This window comes from Pristis pectinata, chromosome 1 (genome assembly GCF_009764475.1).
Source record: "Pristis pectinata isolate sPriPec2 chromosome 1, sPriPec2.1.pri, whole genome shotgun sequence".
Taxonomy (NCBI): domain Eukaryota; kingdom Metazoa; phylum Chordata; class Chondrichthyes; order Rhinopristiformes; family Pristidae; genus Pristis; species Pristis pectinata.
Window position 1 is genome coordinate 130,640,929 of NC_067405.1, and position 13,453 is coordinate 130,654,381.

Sequence of the window (13,453 nt, forward strand, 5' to 3'; positions counted from 1 at the left end):
AATCTTGTTTTCTGGTTAAACACCAAGCAGAGGTGAGAGGAATCAGAATTTAATTTTTAAGAATTATCCATGAATCTTGCATCCATCATCAAAGATCCCCACCATTTGGGCCATGCCTTCTTCTTGCAGCAGGAGGTACAGAAGCCTGAAGTCCCACACCTCCAGGTTCAAGAACAGATCCCCCCTTCAACCATTCAGTTCCTGAACCAACCAGCACAACCCGAATCACTACAGTTTAGCAACACTATGACCACTTTGCAATAAAATGGACTTTGTTTTGTTGTGTTCTGATTTGTGTTCTTAGTTGTAAAAATTGTGTATAATTTGTTTAATTTATGTTTTTCTTGTGAATGCTGCTTATCTGATGCTATATGCCTGTGAAGCTGCTACAAGTAAGTTTTTCATTGCATCTGTGCAAACATGTACATGCATATGACAATAAACTTGACTTTGACTTTGACAAATAAGAACTCTGCTGGTCTTTTTCATGATCACTTTTAAAGATGGGGACATCAGAAGAGAGATGGATAATTCATTCTGGTTTTAAAGATGACCAGTAAGTTGTTCTACTTCAAGCTGCTCCTAGCAGTTAAAAAAGATCCCTCAAAAGTCAGAAAATCATTTGAAACAGGTAATTAATTTTATAATTCCTTCAGGTGACTTACTTAAAATAGGCAGCAACAGAGGCCTGAGAGAAGTAAAGTCAGTGGATCTTCAAATTTATTGCAAAAGAGCTTGAATCAGAATAGGAGTAATGTTGTTGAATTTGAGTTTTCAATTTGGTTTCCCTAATATTGTGAGCTCCACCACATTATGTCCCTCTCTACACCTGTTGACTTCCTAAAGGCTTTGCCTCTGTGCTTTCATCCTCCGCCATTCTTCAGTGTGTTCTCTTCTCCTGTTCATTGCTGACTTATTGTCCACTACACTATAAAGTGATCTGACATGTTCCTTCAGAGAGGAGAATTACAGAAATATTCCTTGTGGCTCTGACTTTTCCTGTCCTTAAACGTTTTCTAACCTGATGTGAGGAAGATAGATTACTTGAGTTTTTTTTAAAAAGGCGATGGTGCTTCTGTCAGGCTAAAATCTATGAAGAGAGCAGAGTATGCGAACCACACAAGCAGCAGAACTGTTGGTCTTCTGAATATGAGATCGGCCTTGGGCTGCCCTGCAGTATACACCCAGCAGGTGCAGAGTCACCGCCGTGTGTGTGGGCTGCTCAATCTAACAAAGGGAAGCAGATGTCGGAGAGAGGTTGTAGCCATGAGGCAAAAGCTGAAGAGCAACAGGAGCAGGAGGACAATGAAGACCACTGGGGAAGGTCCAGCAGTACACCAACAGTCTCATCTCTCAGCATGGTGGAAGACGGAGGTATTGACCGCTCAGGTAAGAAGCCCGCAAAATTGTCTTTCCCGTTCCAGACCTCATTGGGTGGCGCAGGCAGTGCAGCTCGTTCACAACTCCAGTAACTTGTTTTCAACTCTAACCTCCAGTGCTGTCTGTGTGGAGTTTGCATGTTCTCCCTGTGACTGCTGGGTGTTCCTTTGGGTGCTTCTTATTCCTCCCACATCCCAGAGACAAACAGGTTAATTAGCCACCGTTAAAGCAAGATGGCGATGGAGCGTGGCGATTCATTGCAAGCTGCTCTCTGCAGATCTACTCATTACTTTTACTATCATCGTTCTACTCTTTTAAATTTAAATTCTATGTCACTAAGTATTACACTTTGCTCTGTATTCTGTTATTGTTTTTACCCTGTACCACCTCAATGCACTGTGTAATGAATTGATCTGTAGAACGGTATGCAAGACAAGTTTTTCACTGTACCTCGGTACAAGTGACAATAATAAACCAATACCAATAGTAGAGGTAACTGGTGGCAAACACAGAGGAATGTTAATGGGCATCCGTGAGAGAGTAGGTTATAGGGAAATAAGTGAGGGAATAGGATTGATACAGTTGCTCTGAGATTCAGAATAGACTTCCTTTTACATCATAATACAGAAACAATATGACCTCTTCCACACTCCAATCCTTAAAACCAACATGTTCACCAGTAGTCAGCTGACAGATTACCTAAAACAATCTTTGACATCCTCTTTAACAGGACCACCTGCACTGATCATAACACTTCAACAAATTAATCTCTGTTCCATTTATTCAAATGGTTTGTGACAACTGTGTTTAGTGCTGGGCAGTTCAGCTGACATTTTGTTTGGAAATTAGATCTTTTCACACATGGAGGAGTCAACTGAAGCTACCTCCTACCAGGCTCTTCTTCTGTTGAGCCTGGCAAGGTTCCTCAGACTCTGGACCTCCATCCTGGCATTTATCTCACCAAAGAGTATGTCGAGGTATCTTTCACTAAGTCTTTGTCTCTCTCTCTCTCTCTCTCTCTCTCTCTCCCCCCCCCCCTCTCTCTCTCTCTCTCTCTCTCTCTCTCTCTCACCCCCTCTCTCCCCCTCCCTCCCTGCAGCCTCTCTGTCTGCTTTATGGTGGCCAAATGCTGTCCTCAGGACTGTGCCTTTAAGGGGCAATGCCCTTCTCAGATGAGTGAGCAGAAAATCACAAGAAGCTGTGTTTAATTGAACCTCTTATATCAGGAACCATACAGGTCCTATCTTAGGGCGGGATTCTGAATGTAAACCATTGTTGCCGTGCTTTTAAGATTTTCTCTTAGCCAGTTTTACAGTTTTTTTCCAGGGGTTTTTTGACTATTACAACAGATATTCAGTGCACCAAAAAATGATGATATCTAATTGCAAGGCAAATCAGTGACATGGAGAAAGATCTTTCGCCAAGGTCTGACTGGAGCTGCCGATGGATAAGATTGTAACTAGACTAATTACAGACAGTGGCTTAATGCAGCTTTCTGCTCAGTGGACCACTGTCAGTGGGATATCTGCACCGCTCTGTAGACTCGACATGCAGCCCAATAGAGCAGCACCAACTTCTGCAGATTTCTCAGCAATGAGGAAATAAGACCATAAGACATAGGAGCAGAACTAGGCCATTTGGCCCATCGAGTCTGCTCTGCCATTGGATAATGGCTGATTTATTTTTCCCTCTCAACCCCATTCTCCTGCCTTCTCCCTGTAATCGTTGACACCCTTATTAATCAAGAACTTATCAACCTTTGCTTTAAATATACCCAATGACTTGGCCTTCACAGCCATCTGTGGCAACGAATTCCACAGATTCACCACCCTCTGGCTACAGAAAATCCTCCTCATCTCTGTTCTAAAGGGAAGTCCTTTCATTCTGAGGCTGTGCCCTCTGGTCCTAGACTCTCCCACTCCTGGAGACATCCTCTCCACATCCACTCTACCCAGGCCCTTCAATATTCAGTAGGTTTCAATGAGATCCCCTCCCGTCCTTCTAAACTCCAGCAAGTAAAGGTCCAGAGCCATCAAATGCTCCTCGTATGTTAACCCCTTCATCCTCGGGATCATTCTCATAAACCTCCTCTGGACCCTCTCCAATGCTAGCACATCCTCCCTTAGATATGGGGCCCAAAACTGCTCACAATACTCCAAATGTGGTCTGACCAACACCTTATAAAGCCTCAACACTACATCCTTGCTTTTATATTCTAGTCCTCTCGAAATGAATGCTAGCATTGCATTTGCCTTCCTTACTACTGACTCAACCTGCAAGTTAACCTTTAGGGAATCCTACATTAGGACTCCCAAGTCCCGTTTGCACCTCTGATTTTTGAATTGTCTCCTCATTTAGAAAATAGTCTATGCCTTTATTCCTTCTACCAAAGTGCATGACCATACACTTCCCTATGCTGAAATCCATTGGATGGCACGTGTAAAGTGGACCCATTGAAGTGAATGCAAGGAGAGATAGGAAGAGCTTCTTACCTGATTTAATTAGCTGGTTTAAATCAGTGTGCTTGTTTAGTCTTCTAACTTTTAAATTTGTTGTAATAATTTCTATTATTTAATAATATTTTTATTAGATTTTGAGAGATTTCAATCATTTGCCAGTTTTAACAAATATTCAATGATTATAAGAGCCTTGATAGTTGGTTGACTAGGGCAAGGACTTCTGTGCTTGTCAAAGCAGTTCTATTGGCAGAGCTAACCACCTACACTGGGAGAAGTCTCAGTGCGGCGTTGTCCTGGACCAGGCCGCTGAGCTGGGAACTGGGACTGCAGCGAGGAACCACACCAGGATAGACAGTATGGTCCAGAGGCAGGTATCTGTCGATCTTGGGACAGCAGATCTGACCCATGGATTTAGATTTTCAACTGTATTAAGGCCAATGGAATGAAGTAACTGACACATTAGCATACATCATGACAAAAATGACAGGAAACTTGTATTTCCATCGGCCTACATAGGATATACAGCGCGAAACAGGCCATTTAGTCCAGCCATGCTGACCTCTAATTCTGCTCTTCCACACAAGTAGAAATCTACATCCAGTACATCAAAACCTTTCATCAGTTTAAAGACTTCATTCAACCTTCTTTTCTAATACTAGAGGGCATGCATTTGAGGTGAGAGGGGGTAAGTTCAAAAGAGGTGTCTGGGGCAAGTTTTTACACAGAGAGTGGTGGGTGCCTGCAATGCACTACCAGGGGTGGTTGTGGAGGCAAATATGACAGAGGTGTTTAAGAGGCTCATAGATAAGCACATGGATGTGCAGAGAATGGAGGGATATCGACATTATGTGGCAGAAGGGATTTGTTCAGTTGGGCATTTAATTACTAGTTTAATTAGTTTGGCACAACATCGTGGTCCGAAGGGCCTGTTCCAGTGCTGTACTGAACAATGATCCATGTGAGGAGATATTAAACAGTGAAGAAAATTATTAGAGAGTGAAGAAGGTTATCACAAAATATAGGGATGTCTTAATCAGCTAAATAAGTGGCCGAGGATTAGAAAATGACATTCAATCCAGATAAGTGTGAAGTGTTGCATTTTGGGAAATCAACCAGGGTACGACTTATTCAGTGAATGGTAGCACCCTGGGGAGTGTTGTGGAAAAGAGGGTCCTAGGAGTCCAAGTACATAGTTCACTGAAAGTGGCATCAGAGGTAGACAGGGTATTGAAGAAGGCACTTGGCATGCTGGCCTTCATCAGTCATGGCCTTGAGATGTTGGTGAGGCTGCACTTGGAGTATTGTGCAGTTTTTATCACCCTGTTACAGGAAAGATGTCATTAAGCTGGAGAGAGTGCAAAGAATATTTACGAGAATGTTGCCAGGACTCGAGGGCCTGAGTTATAGGGAGAGGTTGGGCAGGCTAGGACTTTATCCTTTGGAATGTAGGAGGCTGATGGGTGACCTTATAGAGGGGCATAGATAGGGTGAGTGCACACAGTTTTTTTTCCCCAGGGAAAGGGAATCAAAAACTAGAGGGCATAAGTTTAAGGTGAGAGGGGAGAGATTTAAAAGGGATCTGAGGGGCAACTTCTTCACACAGAGGGTGGTGTGTATATGGAACAAGCTGCCAGAGAAAGTAGTTGAGGTAGGTACAATAATGGCATGTAAAAGACACATAGATAAATATATGCATAGGAAAGGTTTAGAGGGAGACGGGTCAAATGTGGGCAAATGGGACTAATTTAGGTGAGCCCCTTGATTGGCATGGACGAGTTGGGCCAAAGAGCCTGTTTCTGTGCCCTTTTACTCTATGAGAAGACCAAATGGTTAGTCAAAAAGGAAGGTTTTAAGAAGCATTAAAGGAGGGGAACAAGATTAAGAAGACGATGCTTAGAGAGGGAAATTCAGGAAATTTAGAGCCTAAAGATTGATATAACAACACTAAGGTTATCAATCTCACTGAAGAATAGTTAATAGAGCTAATTGAAAAATTCTGATGCTTTAGGAAATGCTCATCAGCTGTCGAAGAGGAGAAAACATGGCAACTAATAGTCATCCAGAGAAGGATACGATTAGGAGCTGGCACCATGACAGGCCAAATGGCTGAGTTCTGAGCTGTAACACGTAAAAATTGCATGATTGCTGGTGCAGAGTATTGGGACCTTTATTCTGCAAGTGAATATGTTATATGGAAGCATTTTACAAGGACCCATGTGAAAATCAAATTCTCAGCACTGAAATCTTTGACTTTGATGAATTGAAAACATTCACAGGAAGATAACATACATCCAGAGGGTTGAAAGTGTTGTCATGGTGTATTTCTTTAAGCAGTGAATCTAGTGATTTGGGGCAGAAGCTGACCTTGGCCTATTTTCAGCAAAATGCTCATCAGTGGGCTCCAGGAACACTCCAAAAATTAAAGGCCTGAGGCTCTCAAGAAATTGTGCATCAAGCCTCGTGTTGATAATTGTTTTGAGGTGCTGCCACCTCAGGCAAGACCATAGAAGGGGCAGGGATCAGGTGCAAGGCTAATGTGGGAATCTAGAGACCCTCTTTGATGCTGTAGATTTGAGAGGAGCCTCTTGGCTCCTTTAGTTATATATGTTAAGTCCATTCAAACAAAAATATTGCTGTTGGAGCCTAGTCCCTTTAATAAGACATGGAGTAGTAAAACCAGCAGAGATCTTCATTTATGCTCTATTCCCTTAATTATTCAAAATGTTTTCATGAAACCTCCTTTGAAAATGACAAGCAAGATTAAAAGCAAAATACCGCAGATGTCAGACATCTGAAATAAAATGGCAAATGCTAGAGGAGATAACCAGCAAGTTGGGTAGCATTTGTGGAGAGAGAGCCCAAGTTAACAATTTAAGCTGATGACCTTTCCTCAATGTTTATGCTGTCTTTTTGCCAATAAAACCATACCGTAATGTGCTGCCCAAAATTAATCGTGGTAGTGCAGTTGGTGTCTGACTACAGTTCTATGCAATTGCACAAATTCCTCCTGTCAATATTCTAGCTCCCTTTTACAAATACGGAAAAATTCCTTTAGTCTCTTCATTCATTTTTCATACCTATAAGAGCAGGACATCTAAATCTCTCAGCCACGTCACTGCTCCTTGTACCTTATTATTAAGAAGATTATCCAATTTGTCTTTCTCAAACCCAGAGTGGATGAGTTCACACTGCCCAATGGAAAGGCACAAGAACATTCTGACAGTTTGGAAGAGAGCAACACATGTAGTCCTGAAATTTAAGTCAATAAGGGGAAACTAAACCCATTCAGAATACCAATCCAAGGGGAAAGAACATCCATAACGTCTTTGGCCAAATTAAGAGATGCAGTACTCTCTTAAGTAAATGACATTCAGAGTCATTCGCTTATAAAACAGGCTTGCTGTGCCTTTCAGCTAAGTGAAAGGAGACTTAGTTTGAAGCTTTCTGAAAAGAAATGGATCAATTCCTGTTTCAACAAGAAGCCAAAGCCTAAGGGCAGTGTGCCAAGGAACAAATGAGAGGAACACGGTGCTGAACATGGGCCTGAACAGCAACATGAGCTTGTGGGGTAAGATGGCCTTTGTTCTTCTAAAATATACACATCCAAGCAAAATTCTACTTTAAGGAAAAGAAGCAGCTGGTGATTACTGAGGCCAAATGATTATGCACAGAAAATAATGTATGAACAGTTCTTGGTCACTGGCTTGTTTATTTTTCTGCTAAGGTGCTGAGAGGGGACTGGATGTTTTGACAGAGAGATTACCACGATTACAGTCTGAATGTCATGACTGGCCTATCTTAAATCTGCCAGATTGCAATCAATTTACCTGCCACTGATGGAGATGCAAAGAATTTATGAATCTGAATGCAACAAACGGGCTGTTTTTCATTATATTTGGAGACTGTGCCCTAAATTCTTTTGACAAAATAGGAAATAAAAAAAAGGAGAGTTGCCTGTTTCTCCATAGAATCAACTGGCCAGCTGATGAAATCTTGGCTGGCAAGCACTCAGCTTTTTAACACCTGACTTCTGAGAAGGTAACTGAATTTCAGTCTGTCAGCAGACATTCCAGTATTTGTCACTGGGCAATAGATTTCATCCCTGCAAGATTTCAGTGTTGTATTGGTATGAGTAGGTGGGTAGGGGGAGGAAAGTCCAAAGTGTTTAGGTCAGTGGTTTTGGTCGGGGATGATGTAAGGTGGCTGGTGGGTGGTGGGGAGGAAGAGATGTCAGTTTCTATTACCAAGACATTGGATAACTCCGCACTTAAAAAATTTAACACTGTGCAATCCTATTTTGTTTCTACCCAGAGTGAATCATGTCAGTTATCACTTTCGGATTAAATTGTGCCAATTACATACACGGACTGGACACTTCTGGTTACATGTTAAGAACTTGCCAATGAAAATCTACAAAACTGCAGATGCCGGAAAGCTAAAGTAAAAACAGAAAATGCTGGTAACACCCAGCTGATCAGGTAGCATCTGTGGAACGAGAAACAAGGTTAACACTTCAGGTTGATGACCCTTTGTCAGAACTAGGAATGAGAGAAAACAAATCAGTTTTTAGTAGTGGAGAAGGTGAGCAAATTCCGGATTCGACAAAGGGAATGTCTCTGAAAGGGTAAGGCCAGGGTTGCCATGGTGATATGGAGACACAAGAGACTGCAGATACTGGAATCTGGAGCAACAAACAAAAAGTCAGAGGAACTCAGCAGGTCAGGCAGCATCTGTGGAGGGAAATGGACATTCGGTGTTCATCTGGACTTGTTCACCAGACTTCATCTGGATCAGATGAAAAGTCTTGACCCAAAATGTCAACTATCAATTTCCCTCCACAGATGGTGCCTGATCGGCTGAGTTCCTCCAACTTCTTGTTACCATACTGATACATTGATGGGTTAATGGGGTAGTGAGAGAGAGAGAGAGAGAGAGAGAGAGAGGGAGAATGAACACATGAACAAAAACTAGGATGCGTGCAGTTAGAGAGTGAAAATGCAAACAAAAGAATGTAATGTGGAAACATATAGGGTCGTAGGATATGGATTTAGGATGCGTGCAGTTAGAGAGTGAGAATGCAAACAAAAGAATGTAACGTGGAAACATATTGGGTCGTAGGACATGCATTGTCGGTCAGTCTGTGATAATGGAGAGAGAAGATTGAGGCAAAATCACAGCTGGGTGACTTACAGCAGAAATGACTAGCTCTGATACAGACAGAGAATGCTGGCTAACCTGAAGTTGTAGAATTCAGTCCAGAAGGCTGCAACCTGCCCAAATAGAAGCTGAAATGCTTGAGGAACTTAAAACTAACTTTTTTTCTCTCTTTCCCTGTTCTGACAAAGAGCCTTCAATCCGAAACATTAACACTGTTTTTCTTTCCACAGATGTTTTCTGAACAGCTGCTTGTTTCCAGCATTTTCAGCTTTTATTTAAGACACCTGTCATTTACCCAGAAATATTCACACACCTCATGGTGTCACAATTTGCACAGTGCCAATTTCTGTCTATGCCAACATAAATTGGAACTCAAAGCTCCACACAGCAGCTGTCATGAAACAACCTCGGTAGAACTAGAAAAATATCATTGGTTTGTTGCTTTTCTTGCCATTTTAAAGGACACTCTCCTGACATGGGGATGTCTGACTGGGCAGCTTCAGAGCTGACTGCAGGCTGCTCAAACACCTTCCAAAGAAAGCTACTGTTTTATTTTTATCCCAGCATTTACCTGTTGAAATATGCAATGGATGGGACAGGTGGGACACCTCTGACAGGACTCCATTACTGGATGAATTGTTCTGGCCATGACTCCCCCTGAGTTAGGGACCTCAGAAGGCAAAAACACACCCATCAGCTAACAACCCACTCGCAGAACATCTTCCAGGACGTCACCACAGACTACCTGGACCTCTCTGATGGATGAGTTTCTATGGCTGTCATGTGCACAACTCTGTGGGAAGACACAAGAGACTGCAGATGCTCAATCCGGAGCAACAAACAATCTGCTGGAGGACTCAGCGGATTGAGCAACAACTGTGGGGGAAAAGGAATTGTTGGCGTTTTGGGTCCTGATGGAGGGTTTCGACCTGAAACATTGACAGTCCCTTTCCCCACACAAATGCTGCTTGACCTGCTGAGTTCCTCCAGCAGATTGTTTAAGATAAGATATCTTTATTAGTCACATGTACATCGAAACACACAGTGAAATCTATCTTTTGCGTAGAGTGTTCTGAGGGCAGCCCGCAAGTGTCGCCACACTTCCAGCGCCAACATAGCATGCCCACAACTTCCTAACCCATATGTTTTAGGAACGTAGGAGGAAACCAGAGCACTCGGAGGAAACCCACACAGACACGGGGAGAACGTACAAACTCCTTACAGACAGCAGCTGGAATTGAACCTGGGTCACTGGGGCTGTAATAGTGTTGCGCTAACCACTGCATTACTGTGCCTGCCCTGTTCCTTCTGTGGGAAGACCTTTGGCCAAAATCTCACACCTGGATTGCTCTCTCTCTCTCTCGAGTTCAAGGTCACATTGAACTTCCTCACCACAGGATCTTTCCAGGAGGCTGCAGAAGACCTTTGTCAACTTACCCAATTCATTGCTGACTGCTGCATCAGAAGGACACCACACTCATGAAGGAATGATTTTCTCTACTTTGATTTCAGTGATGACCTGCTGACATCTCGGGCATTGGGATTTGCCAGCATCACTGGCTTGCATGAGTGGAAACAGCTATTGACCACACTCATGTGCCCGTAATAATCCAAACCTTCTCACGGACTGGAAAGGTTTCCTCACTATGTTCAGCTTGCTGGGGAACAGAAAGGATGAATTGTTCTGGCCATGACTCCTCCTCTCAGAGTGGGTTAGGGACCTTGGAAGGCAAAGACACACCCATCAGCTAACAACCCACTCGCAGAACATCTTGCAGGATGTCACCACAGACCACCTGGACCTCTCTGATGGATGAGTTTCTATGGCTGTCATGTGTGTAACTCTGTGGAAAGACACAAGAGACTGCAGATGTTGGTACCTGGAGCAAGAAACAATCTGCTGAAGGAACTCAATGGATCAAGCAGCAACTGTGGGGGGAAAGAAATTTTCGGTGTTTTGTGTCCTGAATGCAGGGTTTCGACCTGAAATGTTCACAGTGAATTTCTTCATAGATAACAGTTTCCAGGAAATACACATTGCTCTTCATCCTAGGGGAGCCAACGCTGTCAGCCATTTCCCTTGTTCTAAGTGATTGATCCTGTGGGACAATGGCTACCCTCTACTTTCCTGATCCCTCAACCCAATTTGCTCTTCAACAACACATGCTGAGTGCAGGTTCAATGAAAACAGCGGAAGTACCAGAGCTATAGTGGGACACATCAATGATCTCCTCAGTATGAGTGCCTACAGCCGTGCTGGGGCTATCCGGAAAAATGCACTAAGATTGCACAGGTTCCATTTTAGTGCATGTTTCAATGTTTAAACCATCTTAACACTCTTCCAGGCTTGATTTTGGCTAAATTTGTAAGGGAACCAAGATAATATTTGTGCTATGGAGACACAAGAGACTGCAGTCTGTTCTGATGTGGGGTCTTGAAATATATTAGCACTATAAGCAATGGCAATGTAGCACACGAGAAAAGTGTCCTAATGCAGGGTTTCACCCTGAAGTGTTGACAATCCCTTTCCTCCCACAGATGCTGCTTGATCTATTGAGTTCCTCCAGCAGATTGTTTGTTGTTCCAAGTTGCATCATTTGCAGTCGCTTGTGTCTCTAGAAAAGTGTCTCATTTGATTTCTAGGCAATTTCTGTTTATCTGTGACAGACCACTGCCTTTTCCTCTGGGGGCCATAGGCAGATTCTCCAGGCCTCATTGGCCTGCTGTCTTCTCAGGGTTTTCTCAATGTTTCAAGATTTAGCAGGCTGGATTGGATGCCAACCAAAGGAAGTGGTGATTTGTGTGAATCTTCAGCTCGGTCCATTGTCTGACAGGCTGTGGCTCATCAAGTGCTTATCCAAGTACTTTTTAACTGCAGTGAGTGTCTTCTGCCTCCACCACCACTTCAGGCATGAAGTTCCAGCCCCATACCACTCAGTAGGTTAATTCTTCAATCAATTGACATAAATTGATGTCTCCACATTGCAGATCTCTCTACTAAGAGAATAGATCCCTTTCTTTTTGCTCTCCAGACCACTCATAATTTTACACATCACAATGAAATCCCACCCATTGGTGTGGACAGCCTCTCCTCATAAGTATAATTCTCCAACCTGGCAACATCATCATACATTTCCTCTACACTCTCTCCAATGATATGGCAACCTACCTGCAGTGCGGTAACCAGAAGTGTATGGAATTCTCTAGTTTTGTATATGCTCATATTTTGTATAGATTTAGCATGATCTTCCTGCTCTTATATTGTGTGCCTTGGTCAATAAAGGTAAGTATTCAATATGCCATCCTAACCAACTAATAGAGCCGTAGATTAATACAGTACAGAAACAGGTCCTTTGGCCTAACTTTCCATGCCAATGAAGGTGCCCAACTAAGCTATTCCCATTTGCTTGCATTTGGCCCATATCCCTCTAACTGGTCCTATCCATGCACTTATCCAAATGTCTTTTAAATGTTGTTATAGTATCTTCCTTAACTACTCTCTCTCGCCTCTCATCTATCTGCTAATGAAGGAATCTAATCTAATCAATCTAATCTAAACTAAAGTAAACTAATCTATTCATCTCTAACTAATTTATGTGTGCAGATACCTGCAGAGAGGTGTGGGCATGAATTCCAAGATCCTTCTGTTCCTTTATACTTTTTAGTATCCAACTGTTCATGTGTAATTTCTTGTCCTGTTTGCTCTCTCCAATAAATTATTAGCATCAGATCGATCTCCATGTGCCATAATTCCTATCATTTGCCTGCTTTCTCTGTGCACATCATGTCCAAAAATCTATTGACTTCAGACTTAAAATACTCAATAAATGAACAGACTCAGCTCTCTTGGACAGAGAATAAGATATCTTTATTAGTCACATCGACATTGAAACACACAGTGAAATGCATCTTTACGTAGAGTGTTCTGGGGACAGCCCGCAGGTGTCGCCACCCTTCCAGCGCCAATATAGCATGCCCACAACTTCCTAACCTGTACGTCTTTGGAATGTGAGAGGAAACCCAGAGGAAACCCATGTAGACACAGGGAGAACGTACAGATTCCTTACAGACAGTGGCCAGAATTGAACCCAGATCACTGGCGCTGTAATAACGTTATGCTAACCGCTGCACTACCATGTATAACAAGGACTCACAACCCTCTGATTCAGGAAATTTCTCCTCATCTGCACTAAATGACTGAGAAAATGCCCCTGGTTCTTCACTCTTCAAATACGAACTTCCAGCATCTGATCTGTTAGATCCTTTCAGAATCTTGTAAGGCTCAATTAGATTATCCCCTATTCTTCAAAACTCTGGTGAGTGTAGGCCAACATTACTAAATCTCTCCTATTAGGACAGCCTCATTCCTAGAGTTAATGCAGCAAATCCACGTGGCACTGACCAAGGCCATCCTTAGGTATGGAGATGAAACTGTACACAATTCCCCAAATGAAGTT